We start from the raw sequence: 16447 nt of genomic DNA, 5'->3' as shown, positions 1-16447 counted from the left end.
AACCTACTCTGACATCTCCCCAAAACCTTCCTCCAATTACCTTAATATTATGCAGAGTGTGGGGTGCTGGAAAACCATAGCAGGTCAGGCAGCAGCCAAGGAGCAGGAGAATTGACGTTTTGGGCATAAGCCCTTCATCAGGAACGAGGCTTGTGGGCTGGGGGTGCTGAGAGATAAATGGAAAGTGGGTGAGGTTGGGGGAGAAGGTAGCTGAGAATGCCATAGTTAGATGAAGGTGTGTGTGTGTTGGGGGGTGGTGGAGTAGGGGGGCAGATATATAGGACAAATGATGGACAGGTCAGAAGGGCAGCGCCGAGTTGGAGGCTTGGGACTGAGATAAAGTGGGGGAGGTGAGGAAACTGTTCAAATCCACATTTGGCCAGTGTGGTTGCAGGATCGCAAGGCAGAATATGAGGCGGTCCTCCTTCAGGCATCGGGTAATAACGGTTTGGCGATGGATAGGTTGGAGAAGTGGGTGGAGCTGATAGATTGAAAAGTTGATGGACAGGTCAAGAGGGCGGTGCTGAGTTGAAGGCATGGGACTTGGATAAAGTGGGGGGGGTGGGGGAAGAGGAATGATGTCTAGCATCTGCAGTCCTCATTTTCTCCTCAAAATTATAGACATTTGTAAGGGGCATGGATAGGGTGAATACCCAAGGTCTTTCCCCAGGTCGGGGAGTCCAGCACTGAAGGGGCATAGGTTGAAGGTGAGTGGGGAAAGGGACCTGAGGGGCCATATTGTCACGCAGGGGGTGGTGTGTGTATGGTATGACCTGCCAGCAGAAGTGGTGGAGGCTGGTACAATGACAACATTTAAAAGGCATCTGGATGGGGATATGAAAAGGAAGGGTATAGATGAACATAGGCCAAATGCTAGCAAATGGGTCACTAGATTCATTTAAGATATGGACTGAGGGGTTTGTTTCCGGCTCTACAACTCGATGACTATGTCTACATAGTTGAAACCAATTTCACAAAATGAGGAATAGGCCATTCACCCCTTCCAGCCTGTCCTGAGCTGTGGCCTAACTGCACGTATTCCAGTGCAAGTTTCAGAAAGATTTCAGCAGCTCTTTTAAAAAATTGAAGTGCGTTTAGACTTCAATGATGTTTCTGAATATATCATTTTAGCTATTCTCAATTTTAAAGATAAGACCTTCCCAGTGCTGCCAGTAACCTTTACAATGTTGATGAAACGATGCAGTACCTGTACTCCTTAAAAATTTACAATTTCTAACGATACAAGCTCCTCATTCACTGCTCCAGCTGATACACGACATTAGAAACTTAGTGCAGGAGGCTGGAAGAAATGAGCAGCTTTAAATCAAAGACCATCTGGAGCTCAAAGCTTTTAATGAGAGTCTGAGCCCGGCAGTAAGTTCAGGTAATCTTTATTGTGACCCAACTTTGTTACAGCTTCAGATCCCCCCCAGCAAAAAGGGGGAGAGAAAGCAGCTGCTTTTTAAACAACTCAAGGTCAAAGTGCACACACTCCCCCTCCTCCACCCCACCCCACTTTCTTTACTATCGGTCAGCACAGAGTTGTCCCTTTGTAATTGGATCCTTGGTACAGCCTTAACCCGTGGGGCCAGGAACAGGGCAGTGTGGAGTGAAACAGACTGCTGTGGGTCTGGAGTCATGTGTAGGCCAGACCGGGTAAAGGATGCAGCTGGGACGACTGAGTGAATCCTTTCCCACAACGGCAGTTTCTTTCCCTAAAAAAAAAGCAACCCCTCCCCCACAGAAAATGGTTTCATCATTAGGTTCTGACCGTATTCCAATTCTGCCGCGGTGGGATTCAAACCCAACAGATCCCAGAACTGGGTTGATAGTCCAGTCGATAATGGCACTCGGCAGTCGCTTTGTCACTCCCCCTGCGATGGCACGTGAAGTCGCTGGTGGCTCCGGAGGTGGGCGGAGCGGGTGAAGGCCTTCCCACACTCAGGGCAGCTGAAGGGCTTCTCCCCCGTGTGGACTCGCCAATGGGTCAGCAGGGAGGAGGAATCGCTGAAGGCCTTTCCGCACTCGGGACAGCAGAAGGGCCTCTCCCCTGTATGGACTCGCCGGTGGGTCAGCAGGGAGGAAGAATAGCTGAAGGCCTTCCCGCACTCGGGGCAGCTGAAGGGCTTCTCCCCCATGTGGACCCGCTGGTGCCTCAGCAGGGAGTAGGAATAGCTGAAGGCCTTCCCGCAATCAGAACAGCTGAAGGGCCTCTCCCCTGTGTGGACCTGCTGGTGGGTCAGCAAAGTGGAGGAACGGCTGAAGGCCTTCCCACACTCAGGGCAGCTGAAGGGGGTCTCTCCCGTGTGGACCCGCTGGTGCCTCAGCAGGGATGAGGAATTGCTGAAGGCCTTCCTGCACTCGTGACAGCTGAAGGGCCTCTCTCCCGTATGGACTCGCCGGTGGGTCAGTAGGGAGGATGAATCGCTGAAGGCCTTCCCACACTCAGGGCAGCTGAAAGGCCTCTCCCCCGTGTGGATCCGCTGGTGCCTAAGCAGGGCAGAGACCTGGGTAAAGCCCTTCCTGCACTTGGGACAGGAGAACGGCCTCTCCCCGGTGTGGGTGCGCCGATGAATCTCCAGGTCAGACGGAGTACGGAAGCCTTTCTCACAGTTACCACACTTCCACGGTTTCTCCATGTCCGAAGCTTCAGCCACAAACAAACGCATGTACTGCCCCTCACTGCTGGGAATTCCTTTTTCCAGGCCGTATAACTGTATCAGACTCCACACTCAGTGCGCAGCAACAGTAGGGTCTCTCATCCAGTCCCACTGACAATGAAAATGTCCTGAAATAGGAACCAAAAAGGTTTGCTCCTTCTCACAGAATTGTAATCAAAAATCGTGGCTGTCCCAATCGATTGAGTGACTGTCAGATATTGATGTGAAAGTGAAGACCGCAGACAGGGGAGAGTCAGTGTTGAAAAGTGTGGTGCTGGAAAAGCACAGCAGGTCGGGCAGCATCCGAGGAGCAGGAGAGTCAACATTTCAGGCATAAGGCCTTCATCTGTTCATTTTGAAACTTCTGTCTTCAGATCTTCAAATACTCTGGAAAAAGAGATTACAAAAGTCATCTACCCTGCACTGAGTGAAATTCAGAACAAGCTATTCTACTTTCTGTGGAACATTGTTTTCTTTTGTTATTCCACAAAATTGAAAGGAACATCCTTTTCTTTCTTGTTCTCTCTCTCTCTCGCTCTCTCTCTCTCTGCTCTAACCAATTCTCCTGAAGGTGCTGATTCAGGATCAGAACAGCAAACACGTCAAGACTTACACCTTGGATAACTCCACCTGAAAGTTAACATCTTTCACAACACTGGGATACTGCTGAGAGTGAGCAGGTCTGATTTTGGGAAGCAAAACAAAATGTGTCAATTCAGGATAAATCGGGATTGGTTATCGAGGAATAACCAGACACATCAAGGCATTAACACAGGCACCAGAGAGAAACTGAACAGAAGAGATGTGACAAACGTTAGTAGAAAGCCAGAGTCATTAAGATATGCCGCAGAGTAACAGAATCTTTGGTCCAATTAGTCTATGCTGACCAGATATTGTAAATCAATTTAGTCCCATTTGCCAGCACTTGGCGCATATCCCTTGGCCAATTCCCCCTACCTTGCACATCCCTGGACACTATGTGTAAGTTAGCATGGCTATCCCACACAAACCTGCACCTCCTTGGGCACGATGGGTATTTTAATACGGCCAATCCCCCCTCACCTGCACAACCCTGGGCATTATGCATAATTTAACATGGTCAATCCACCCTAACCTGGGCAAAGTTAAAAATCACACAAACCTGGGTTATAGTCCAACAGGTTTATTTGGAAGGACCATCGTTTGGAGCACTGCTCTTTCATCAGGTGGTTGTGGAGAATAAGACCATAAGGCACAGAATTTATGGAAAGACATTTGCGCCCTGCCACTGAAATGTTATATTGAACAAATCTGGATTGTTAAGTCTTTCATCTTTTAGAATGGATTGCAGGTATCATTAATATGTAAATCCCAGAACTTCCTGTAAGGCACCTTCTCAAGATAACATAAGGCTTTATAACAAAAGGTGGCATCTCAGCTCAGACAATGCATTAAAGGTATGAGGTCAGAGCATGGAAACAGACCCTTTGGTCAAACCCGTCTGTGCCAAACAGCTATCTGAAGTTAATCTAGTCCCATTTGCCAACATATGGCTCTTATGGTTCTAAACCATTCCTATTCATGTACCCAGCCAGATGCATTTTAAATATAATTGTACCAGCCTCACCACTTCCTCTGGCAGCTCGTTCCAAACATGCACAACCCTCTGCGTGAAAAAGTTGCCCGTCAGGGCCCTTTTAAATCATTCCCCTTTCACCTCAAACATATGCCCTCTAGTTTTGGACTCTCCTACCTTGGGGAAAAAGACCTTGGATATTCACCCTATCCATGCCCGTTATAAACCTCTATAAGGCTGCCCCTCAGCCTCAGATGCTCCAGGGAAAATATCCTGGACCTACTCAGCCTTTCCATGTAGTTCAAACCCTCCAAGTCTAGCAACATTCTCGCAAATCTTTTCCGACCCCTCTCAAAGTTTCACACGTTCTTTCCAAAAGCAGGGAGACCAGAAATGGACGCACTATTCCAAAAGTCGCCTTACCAATATACAGCCACAACATGACCTCCCAATGCCTATACACAATGCTCTGACTAATAAAGGAAAGCATACCAAACACATTCTTCACTATCCTGTCTACCTGAGAGTCCATTTTCAAGGAACTATGAACCTGCACTCCAAGGTCTCTTTGTTCTGCAACACTCCCCTTCACTGTACCAGTCCTGTCTGGATTGCTTGACCAAAATGCAAAACCTCACATTTCTCTAAATTAAACTCCACCTGCCACTCCTTGGCCCATTGGTCCATCCGATCAATTCTAATTTACAGTGAATTCTGCTTCCTCTCTTATTCTCTAGAAGTTAAAATCTCCATCCCACACACTCTCCCTCCTTTCTCACTTTGTAGAACCTAATCCCTGCTGTATCTCATCCTGAAGGGTCTGGTTCATGCTGTTTAACAGGCCCACACTCAGGGGAGATCTAATTGAAACATACAGAATACTGAATGGCCTGGACAGAGTGGATGTTGGGAAGATCTTTCCATTGGGAAGAGAGACTGGACTCGAGACACAGTCTTAGAGTAAAGGGAAGACCCTTTATATTGGAGATAAGGACAAACGTCTTCAGCCAGAGAGTAATGAATCTATGGAATTAACTGCCACTGAAGGCTGTGAAGGCCAGGTCACTGAGAATATTTAAGACTGAGATAGATAGGTCCTTGAGTATCAAGGGGATCCAGGGTTACAGAGAAAAAGCAGGAGAATGCAGATAAGAAACTTAACAGCCACGATTGAATGGTATGAGCAAACCCAATGGGCTGAATGGCCTAATTGCTGTTCCTATATCTGATGGTCTCTTGCTGTCCTGGACACAACTGCATGAATCCAAGTAAGATTCTATTAATCCATTTTTTAAGATTAGAATCAGTCTAACCATTGTGGTACAGACAGCCTCACACAGGGAAACTCACACCTTCAATACATTATCTGGGACAACATGACAGCAATTGGGAATGGAACTTTTAAAAAAAGTTTTGCTATTTACATATGAAAGAACTGAAACCAACATGGTTATTCTAAAAGAGGAGAGACTTAACAAATAACCCAGCTCTTTTTCAATATATAATTTCAGTTACATCCCACTGTAAACTTTTGCTAAATTCAGTGTCTTACAATCTTATTCTTCACAACCACCTGATGAAGGAGCAGCAGTTTGAAAGCTAGTGCTTCCAAATAAACCTGTTGGACCATAACCCTGTGATTTTGATTTTTAAACTTCGAACACAGAGTGTGAGAATTGGGAGCAGGAGTCGGCCATTTGGTCTTTCGAGCCTGAACCAGCATTGAACAGACCATAACTGGATATGAATCTTCCTACATCTCGGTGATAAGCTGGGACTTTCTTCACTGGAGCACAGGAGGTTGAGAAGTGACCTTATAGAGGTTTATAAAATCATGAGAAGTATACATGCGGTGAATGGCAGGTGTCATTTCCCTCAGGTGGGGGTTTCAGGATTAGGCAGCAAATTTGGAAAGGAGAGAGGAGAAAGGTTTTGAAAAGACTTGAGACAGCTTTTTTTCAAATATAGTGGTTCATGTGTGGAATGAATATCCAGAGGAAGTGATGTTACTTTCAAAAGATATTCGGTTAAATACATGAATAGGAAAGGTTCGGAGGGATATGGGCCAAACACTGGCAGGTGGGACTAGATTAGTTTGTGAATATATTCAGCATGGACTAGTTGGACTGAGTGGTCTGTTTCTTTGCTGTATGCCTCTAACTGTTCTGTACTTGTCTTAAAAACATTTTCTTGCTTTCCCCCATAAACATCCACTTCTTTGTTGCTCAAAACTCAGATGAACTCAGCCTTGAATATATTCAATGACCTCTAACTGCAGGAAGACATCCCCACTTCTGAACACAATCCCTCTTGTTAATATACCACTTGCCTTGCTGATTGCTTGCTGCACCTGTCTGACAACTGGCAGTGACTGGTGTAGAAAGACACTGAGACCCCTTTCTACATCCACATATCATTCCCTATTCCCTTGTGCCCGAAACATCGACTATCCTGCCTCTCGGATGCTGTCTGGCCTGCTGTGCTTTTCTAGCGCCACACTTACTGACTCTAATCACCAGCATCTGCAGATCTCACTTTCTCCACATCTCAGTTTATCACCATTTAAATAATACACTTCCTTTCTGCTCTTTTTCACAACTTCACATTGTTGTACTCTTTCTCACATATTTTCCAATTGTGATCTTCTCTACATTGGGGAGACTGAGCATAAACTTGGGAACGGTTGCTGAGCGTCGCAGGCGGGTCCACAGTCACTACCCATTTTAATTCCCCTTCCCACTCCCTTTCTGAAAAGACTATCTTAGGCCTTCTCCATTGCCACAATGAACCAAACAGCAAATTGGAGGAACAACACCTCAAATTCCGACTGGGTAGCATATAGCCCAAAGAACTCAACATTGAGCTCTCCAGTCTCAAACCTCACTTCCCATCCCCGCCCCACCCCTTGACTCCCTTCTCAACCCCTCCCCCTCATTTCCGCTCCTCCCTGTCACAAACCAGATTTATTCCTCCCATTCGCTGCAAATGTGTTGCTGGTCAAAGCACAGCAGGCCAGGCAGCATCTCAGGAATAGAGAATTCGACGTTTCGAGCATAAGCCCTTCATCCTGATGAAGGGCTTATGCTCGAAACGTCGAATTCTCTATTCCTGAGATGCTGCCTGGCCTGCTGTGCTTTGACCAGCAACACATTTGCAGCTGTGATCTCCAGCATCTGCAGACCTCATTTTTTACTCTTATTCCTCCCATTCACCAACCAGGTCAGACCTTTCACCTATCCCCACTTCACCACCCTGCCCCCAGGACACCCTTTATCTGCACCCATCCCCAATCCTGAAGAAGGGTTACACCTGAAACGTCGACTTCTCCACCTCCTGATGTTACCTGGTTTGTTCTGTTCTTCCAGCCTCCTGCCTGTCTATTTTGCCAATTGCGACACAGACGTGGAGCAACGTTTCCAGAGTCTGTCCCCACCTTTCAGTTGCTGCAAGTCAACAACTGAACCCCAGAATGAAAAAAAAATTGGAAAAGGTGGTGAGAAAAGAGAGTGCCGTACTCACAGATGTTGGACAGAGGAAGGAGATTGCAGTCTGGGGTGAACCTCAATCTTCACTCGGAGAAACAGGAGCTCATGGTCCAACTTCCGCATTCAGACAATGGGGTGGCTCTGATTGGCAGGAAGACTAGACTCCTTCCGGTCCTCCAGTACTCCCTATTGGTCAATCAAAAGAAGATCGCGCGCCTTTTTGTGCGGACAGCGACGAGCATGCCCAGTGTTTTGCTGACACCCGGTGAGCATGCGCATGGCGTTGCTGACACCGGCAAACATGCGCTGTATGCTCTATCGGGATGCTGGTGTTACTGACAGATTTTAAGTGCCCAAATGCCAACAGGAAAAAAAAAGGGGGAGAGCCACAATATTTTTTCCCAGTGTTCGACATTTTATTGCTTTTGCATTTTGTCTCGCTGCTCAACCTTTGTATGTCTTTTCCCCTTGTTGAGAGAGTCTCCGCGTGAGCGGACTGTGGGCAGCGCTTTAACCTGTTATACAGACTGAAGAAACATTACACTATTCGCAGGAGGGAGTGACTGTACACGTTTCCCGAGTGTGATCACACTTTCAATTGTTCATCGGAAACACAGCCAAAAAGTCACCAGAACTGCGGAGAAGTTGTGGAAATGTGGGGTCTGAGGGAAGGGATTCCATTCCCCGTGGGCACTGGAGATTCATCAGCTCAGTTGCAGTGCGGAGAGGCCGTTCTTCAAAAAATTATTACATTATTTCCCATTGACAAAAACACATTCACGCTGCCTGATTACCTTGAACTTATACAAGTGCCCTGTCGTAATACCTTTGATAATAGCTTTGAACATTTTCCCCATCACATATGTTAAGTTAAATGGTCTGCAGTTTCCTGTTCTCGGTCTGCTTTTTTGAAGAAAGGATTTTTCCAATTTAAAGAAACCATCCCTGAAACTAATGAGGTTTGGAAAATTAAAATCAATACATGCGGGTAAGTGGAGTTGAAATGCCCATCAGCCATGATTGAATGGCGGAGTGGACTCGATGGGCCGAATGGCCTTACTTCCACTCCTATGTCTTATGGTCTTATTTCACTTGCTACTTTCTCTTTAAGAATCTAGGATGAATTCCTTCAAATACCCAGGACTTATCAGCTCTTAGTTCCAACAGTTTACTCAGTACTACTTCCCTGGTAATTGTAATTTTCTTCAGTTCCTCCCTCCCTTTCAATTCCTGATTTACAGCTCGTTCTAGGGTGTTACTTGTATCCTCGCCAGTGAAGTCAGATTCAAACTCTTCAATTCACCTGCCATCTCTTTATCCTCCGTTACTGAATCCCCATACTCAATTTTCTGCACAACCAACACTTATTTTGATAACATTTTTTAAGAAAAGCTGAAAAAAAACTTTCCAACCTGTTTTTATCATTTTTTAGCTAACTTTCTAACTCTAATTGCCGTGCTACTGCCTGCATTATTTCTGATATTTTGCCACAGCTCTCAACTCTAGCATCAACCTGTCTGCTTATTCTATTGAACTGACCTTGGTTAAGTGTTGCAAAACACACAAGGGCAAATCTTTCCTCTCCAGAAAGTCTTAGTACTTAACATGATAAAATTCACTTTGAAATACTGTTCATCCAAATTTTATCAAGCACGTACTACAGATTCAACATCCCACAATGACACCCAGTTTTGTTATGATCTTTAATTCTGAAGAGACATTTGAATACCCAGTGATTAACTGAAAGAATTCTTCATTAAGTTCACATTTTTAAACAAATAAAAGTTACCAATTAACTGGAGTAACTTAGCAGAATGGGATGTATGGCCTTAAATTGTAAATCTAGTTTTCTTTACATCCCTGCAAGAGTTCCCATGAATCTTTACAAGAGTCTTGATAGTTCATTCACTTTCTGGGAATAGTGCAAAGGATGCAACATCTCGCTAGGATTCACTTGAATCCTTCTCAGGATTCCAAGTATTCCTGGTAATTGTATGTGGGAAAAGATCTGCCACCCTGGCAACCCACAATAGGCCCACAAAAGCAAAATTGGCCAAACTGTACTAAAATACCCAGAATGCCTCAGCACGGACCAAGCAGGCTGACAAGTGAAACTAGACAGCATTTGCAGACAAGGGAATACCGGTACACTTCAAACACCCACTAACAATGAGAATACCACAGGTATCCCAAAGCCCCGAGGGCAGCTTCACAACCCAGCAACACCAAAGCCACACAAAGGACAGGTCAGACAGAGAGGCATCAGCAAGAGCATTGCTCCCAGGACAGGACAATGGAAGCAACTCACCGCTTCAGAGGAGACATTAGCACCTCCCTGCGAAGAGGAATGGAAGCTCCTGATCCATCGATACTGTCAGAATGTTGCTTTGTGTAGAGAATTAGGACATTTCTCTGATAACTGTTTTATGATTAGCATCATTGTATCTAGATTACTCCATTTCTAGCAGCAACATTTCACTGCCACCCAGACAATTGGCTATGAGGTTGCTTTACTATCCAAAGCCATCCTGTCCCTACAACGTCGCCCTGCCCCCACTCACTCTGACCACCATTACAGATGACCACGACTGTTTAGACATTGTCCAGCAGGTCATCGCCTCATGCCCTGACCTCTCTGAAACACCTCTAGACAACTCTGACCTCATTCTCTATACGTATGGCTCATCCTTCAGGCCCTCAGACCACTGCACACTGGCAGGATATGCCATCTGCACTCCTTTCACAGTTCTAGAGTCAGCTGCACTGCCAAATGGCACATCTGCACAAACTGCAGAGCTGTTTGCACTCACTAGGGCTTGTGTCATTGCTAAAGGACACACAGCAAACATTTATCCTGACTCCAGATATGCCTTTGGAGTCATCCATGATTTTGGCACATTCTGGAAACAGAGAGTCTTCATCACATCAGCAGGGAGGCCGCTACAACACGCTGCGCTGATTTCTAACCTTCTGGAAGCAGCCCTGTTACCCTCAGCCCTAGCAATGATCAAATGCCATGCCCATACCTCTACCACTGACCCAGTCACCCTCGGGAATGCCTCAGCTGACACAGCAGCCCGGAAGTCGCACTGCACCCCACCATCTACATCCTGCAGGCCCCAGAATAGTGAAGGCCCCAGTATTCCCTGAGCCCATGGAGGCTGTGCAAGCTACCCAAGAAACTGCTCCAAAGCAGAAAAAGGACAGTTGGGCCTGCATTGGGGCCACACAATCTCCTTCCCTCAACCTGCTAATGCACCCTGATGGCCGCATCATTTGCCCAAGTGCCCACCTACACACACTGGCCCGAGCAGCCCACAGCATTGGCCACACGGGCAAGAGGGGCATGATACACACTGTAACACAGTCCTGGTATGCACCAGGATTCACTGCTGCTACCCAAGCCCTGATATCACAGTGCCTCATCTACCTGCAGAACAATGCAGGGAAGCCAGTTGCCAAGTACCTGCCAGTTCCTGAGGGGCCTTTCAGCCACTTACTGATGGACTTCACACACGTCCCAAAAACAGGGTTACAAGTACATCCTGGTCAGAGACATGTTCTCCAAATGGGTGGAAGCATTTCCCACAAGAAAGGATGATGCATGTATGGTAGTAAAATGCCTCCTAAATGATGTCACCCCCAGATCTGGAGTTCCCAGCAGCATAGAGACGGAGAGGGGGACTCACTCACGGCTCGGCTTGTGACCGGCATTAGCGAGGCACTAGGGATACCACGGCAACACCCCATTCTCTACCAAGCCCAGTCGTCACGCATGGTCGAGCAGATGAATGGCAGACCAAAACCACCCAGAAAACAGGACTGACCTGGTCAGACGCCTTGCCACTTGCCCTCTGTGCTACACATGCACAGCCAAACTGAACAGTTGTGCTCACCCCTTTTCAAGGACTTATGGGGCAGCCTATGCTCACTGTCACCAGAGCCCTGACACTCACCACAGACACAGCCCTGCTTCTGACACAAGAGGCCCCACTAGAGTATGTCCAGGCCCTTAGCAGGAGCATTAGTGCTCACACAACCAGATCAGGGCTGCGTTGCCCACACCCCAATCAGTGCCCATTCATCTGTTCTGACCCGGGGACTATGTTATGATAAAATCACCAGAAAAAGGATTCTCTCTCCCCTCGGTGGAAAGGCCTGTGCCTGATGACAACCCGGACTGCTGTGAAACTGGAAGGATGGCCCGAATGGACACATGCCACCCGCTGCAAGAGGGCTCCACAACCTCTGAACAGGGACCACACAGAGGAAGGCACCACTCCGACCACCCAGGATGGATCCAGCTGCTCGCGGCAGCCATCACCATCTGATCTGTCTGACCATCACACTGTGGCTTGCTGGTAAACAGGGCCAAGGGGCAGCACATTTTATAACCCACTGTAATTTGCAGGCCAACACCTTCCTCAAAATGGCCCATGGGTATGCTCAGCGATTTAATCAGACCCACTGCTGGGTCTGCACTAGATCCCTGTCCACTCTCACAGGGGGCATTCCCTTCGCCTCAATCCCCTTCAATATCTCTGACATGGCGGAATGGTGGCTGGAATCAGACAGGTCCCCGGAGGTTACCACACTCAAAATACCACCAGCAATGACCAAATATGGGGACAACAGCCCAGCCCGCTGGAGGTCTGCGGGTTACCACCTGGACAAATATAAAGAGTGGTTTTACCCGGCCTACAACCTCTCCCATGAGCCCCCAGCCCTGACCATTGCTGACAACAGCCCACACAGGCCACCTGCAGGTTCCATCTGTTTGAGATACACACAGCCACCCGGATGGGAAGCTGGCTGGAGCCGGTGCATTGACTCCCTGCTCCTAACTCCCGCAGCAAGCTGATCCACTGCAGAAGGCAGCATTTTAAACCGACAGGTCCTCCACAGGATCACCCAGAATACCACCTTCCTCACCAGCTGGACAGGGCCCCAGACACTCCATCTCCAGACCGACAACAGCACCTATTTTATCTGTGGCCACAAAGCCAACCCCTGGCTGCTGTTACCCTGGACTGCGAGCAACAATGTTGGGTATGCAGTACCATTCATTTATCACTCCCAGTCCCCTCCCTTCCCAAAGCCCATGCCACGCAGCAGACTTGCCCTCGCTGCCATCGAAGCAGCTCTCTACCTGATGTCACCCCACTCTGCAACCTTACAGTTACAGGTAGAAGCCCACAAACTCGCTGTCACAGTACAGGAGGTGGCAAACTCCACAGCAGACGCATTCGCCCAGCTGAATGTGGAGGCTGTTGCCATCTGTACAGTGGCTCTGCAGAACAGGATGGCCCTGGACTACCTACTCGATGTGAAAGAGGGCATGCGCAGAGCCTGACGGCAGGGACTGATAGCCCTCATCGCTATCATTGCCGGGCTTAGAGTGCTAGCCATGGCTATCCGACTGTGCTGTTCATGCCTATGTACAATTCTGTTACCCTCTGCCCCCCTCACCACTCAGCTCGCACAGATCCATTGGGAGAACATCCCTGCCCCTAAAATAGCTTCTCCTGGACCAGACTCGGACACTGAGAGCTATCTGTCTGATACCGCGACCCCCACCTGACAATCCCCCTGACTCCGGCTACATTGCCCCTTCTCGTCCCTCCCCTAAGCAAAACAAAAAGAAATGGGGGGGTGGGGGGAGAGATTGTGGAAAAAGATCTGCCACTCTGCCAACCCACAAAAGCAAAATTGGCCAAACTGTACCTAAAACACCCAGAATGCCCATGCAGGCTCACAAGCCAAACCAGACAGCACACACGGACAAAGGAATACACTTCAACCTCACTAACAATGACAGAGCACCACAGGTATCTCAAAGCCCCAAGGGCAGTTTCACAACCCAACAATACCAAAGCCACACAAACAGCAGGTCAGACAGAGAGGCACCAGCAAGGATTTCTAGTGAAGGCAGCCCACACCTCCCAGTGCTGCCAGTAACCTTTACAATGCTGATGAAATGACACAGTACCTGCACTCATGAAAAATTTACAATTTCTAACGATACCAGCTACTTATTCACTGCTCCACTACATTGGAAGCTTAGTGCAGGAGGTTGAAATGAAATGAGCAGCTTTAAAACAAAAACCTCTTGGAGCTCAAAGCTTTCAATGACATTCTGAGCCCAGCAGTAAGTGGGCTGCCTTCACTAGAAATGATGTGGAGGAGCCAGAGATGGACTGGGGTGGATCAAGTTAAAAAAATCACACATCAGGTTATAGTGGTTTATTTGGAAGCACTAGCTTTCGGAGCGCTGCTCCTTCACCAGGAAGCTGTGGAGCAGGATCATAAGACAGAATTTATAGTAAAAGATCACAGTATAGTGCAACTGATCGGATATATTGAACAAACCTAGATTGTTGTTAAGTCTTTTGTCTTTTAGAATAGGTTGCAAGTTTTAGTTCATTAATGTGTAAATCCCAGAAAGTCTTTGAAGTTAGATGACTTAAGGTTTTATATAAATAGGTTTCTTCTCAGTTCAAACAATGAAATGTGTGAGGTTTGAGTCTGTCTGTATCCCAATCTTGAATCAGACTGGTTCTATTTTTAAAGTAGGAATTTACAAATATTACATGGATCAACTGCCTGCAGGTTGTGTGCTTTTTGATCAAAGTTGAATGTATCTGCAAATGCAAATTCACCCCATAGACCTTTATTGAGACCCAACTTTATTACAGCTTCAGATCCCCCCAGCAAAAAGACATAGAAAAAGTAGCTTATTTTTTTAAAAAACAGTTCAAGTTCAAAGCGTACACAGTCCCCCCATCCCCAACTGGCTTTACTATTGGTCAGCTCCGAGTTATCCCTTTGTAATTGGATCCTTGGTACAGCCTTAACCCGGGAAGTATTGCCTTACTCAGCAATTTCAACCCAGACCCCGTCTCCAAGTAAGTTTCTCCCTGTTCATTTCCGCAGGTGGGGGAGTTAACCACACTGCTGTGGGTCTGGAGTCACATGTAGGCCACCCGGGTAAAGGATGCAGCTGGGACAACTGAGGGAATCCTTTCCTGCAACGGCAGTTTCATTTCCTAAAAAGGGCATGAGTGAATCAGATGGGGGTTCTCACGCCCCTGCCCCCAATAAAATGGTTTCATCGTTAGATTCCGAACTCCAGACTTGTGATCGAATTCCAATTCCACCATCTGCCACGACGGGATTCAAACCCAGGGGTCCAGTCGATAATGGGACTCTGCCATTGCTCCTTCAATTCCCCTGCCATGGCATGTGAACTCGCTGGTGCCTCTGCAGGTGGGAAGAGCGGGTGAATCCCTTCCCACACAGACAGCAGGTGAATGGCCACTTCCCACTGTGGACCCGCTGGTGGGCCAGCAGGGTGGAGGACTGTGTAAAGCCCTTCCCACACTCAGGGCAGCTGAAGGGTCTCTCCCCAGTGTGGACCCGCTGGTGCTTCAGTCTGTCGGATGAATTGCTGAAGGCTTTCCCGCACTCTGGGCAGGTGAAGGGCCTCTCCCGGTGTGGACCCGCTGGTGGGTCAGCAAGGTGGAGGCGTGGGCAAAGCTCTTCCCGCACTCGAGGCAGCTGAAGGGCTTCTCCCCTGTGTGGACCCGCTGATGCTTTAGCTTGTCGGAGGAATTGCTGAAGGCCTTCCCACACTCAGGGCAGCTGAAGGGCTTCTCCCCCGTGTGGACCCGTTGGTGCTTTAGCCTGTCGGAGGAATTGCTGAAGGCCTTCCCACACTCAGGGCAGCTGAAAGGCTTCTCCCCAATGTGCCCCCGCTTATGCCTCAGCAGGGCAGAGGAATTGCTGAAGGCCTTCCCGCACTTGGAGCAAAGAAACGGCCTCTCCCCAGTGTGGACCCGCCGGTGGGTTAGCAGACTGGAGGCCTGGGTAAAGCCCTTCCCACATTTGGGACAGCTGAAGGGTCTCTCCCCCGTGTGGACCCGTTGGTGCTTCAGCAGGTCAGAGGAATTGCTGAAGGTCTTACCACACTCTGTGCAGAGGAACGGCCTCACCCCGGTGTGACTGCGCCGATGAGTCTCCAGGGCAGACGGGAAATGGAAACTTTTCCCACAGTCACCACACTTACATGGTTTCTCTACGGGGCAGGATCCCTCAGGTTTCTCCATGGCCAAAACTTCAGCTGCACACAAACATGTGTCGAGCCCCTCCCTGCCGTAAATTCCTCTTTCCAGGTCGTATAACTATTTCTGGCTCCACACTCAGTGGACTGCAACAGTACGGTCTCTCATCCAGTCCCACTGATTCTGAAAACATATAGAAACAGGAACCAAACAGCTTTGCTCCTTCTCACGGAATCACAGTCGAAAATTGTTGTGTTCCCAATGGATTGAGTGACTGTCAGACATTGATGTCAAAGTGAGGACTGCAGACACTGGACACTCAGTGTCGAAAAGTGCGGCGCTGGAAAAGCGCAGCAGGTCAGGCAGCATCTGAAGAGCAGGAGAGTCAATATTTCAAGCTTAAGCCCTTCATCTGTTGACTTTGAAACTTCTGTCTTCAGATCTTCAAATACTCTGTAAAAAAAGATTTCAAAAGTCATCACTGTCAGTCCAGGGTAGAAATTCAGAACAAGCAACTCTACTTTCTGCAGAACATTCTTTTCTTTTGTTATTCCACAAAATTGAAAGCATCATCCCTCTCTCACTCTCTCTCTCCTTCTGTTCTCACTCCACTCTAATCCTCCTGAAGGTGCTGATTCAGGATCTTACAGGAGCAGAAAAGCAAAAATGTCAAGACTGACATCTCTC

The 16447-nt window shown here is 47.9% G+C and overlaps 2 pseudogenes; both read right to left on the bottom strand.

Annotated features, from left to right (window-relative positions):
- Window positions 1-7831, bottom strand: part of LOC132807778 (zinc finger protein 345-like) — a 29284-nt pseudogene extending 21453 nt beyond the window's left edge.
- A 6761-nt stretch (window positions 7832-14592) lies between these two features.
- LOC132807777 (gastrula zinc finger protein XlCGF8.2DB-like) lies at window positions 14593-15721 on the bottom strand (annotated as a pseudogene).
- Between the last annotated feature and the right edge of the window lie 726 nt (window positions 15722-16447).

This window comes from Hemiscyllium ocellatum, assembly GCF_020745735.1.
Source record: "Hemiscyllium ocellatum isolate sHemOce1 chromosome 27 unlocalized genomic scaffold, sHemOce1.pat.X.cur. SUPER_27_unloc_23, whole genome shotgun sequence".
Classification (NCBI taxonomy): domain Eukaryota; kingdom Metazoa; phylum Chordata; class Chondrichthyes; order Orectolobiformes; family Hemiscylliidae; genus Hemiscyllium; species Hemiscyllium ocellatum.
Note: the sequence above shows the minus strand (reverse complement) of the source record. Positions and strands in the feature narration are given on the sequence as shown.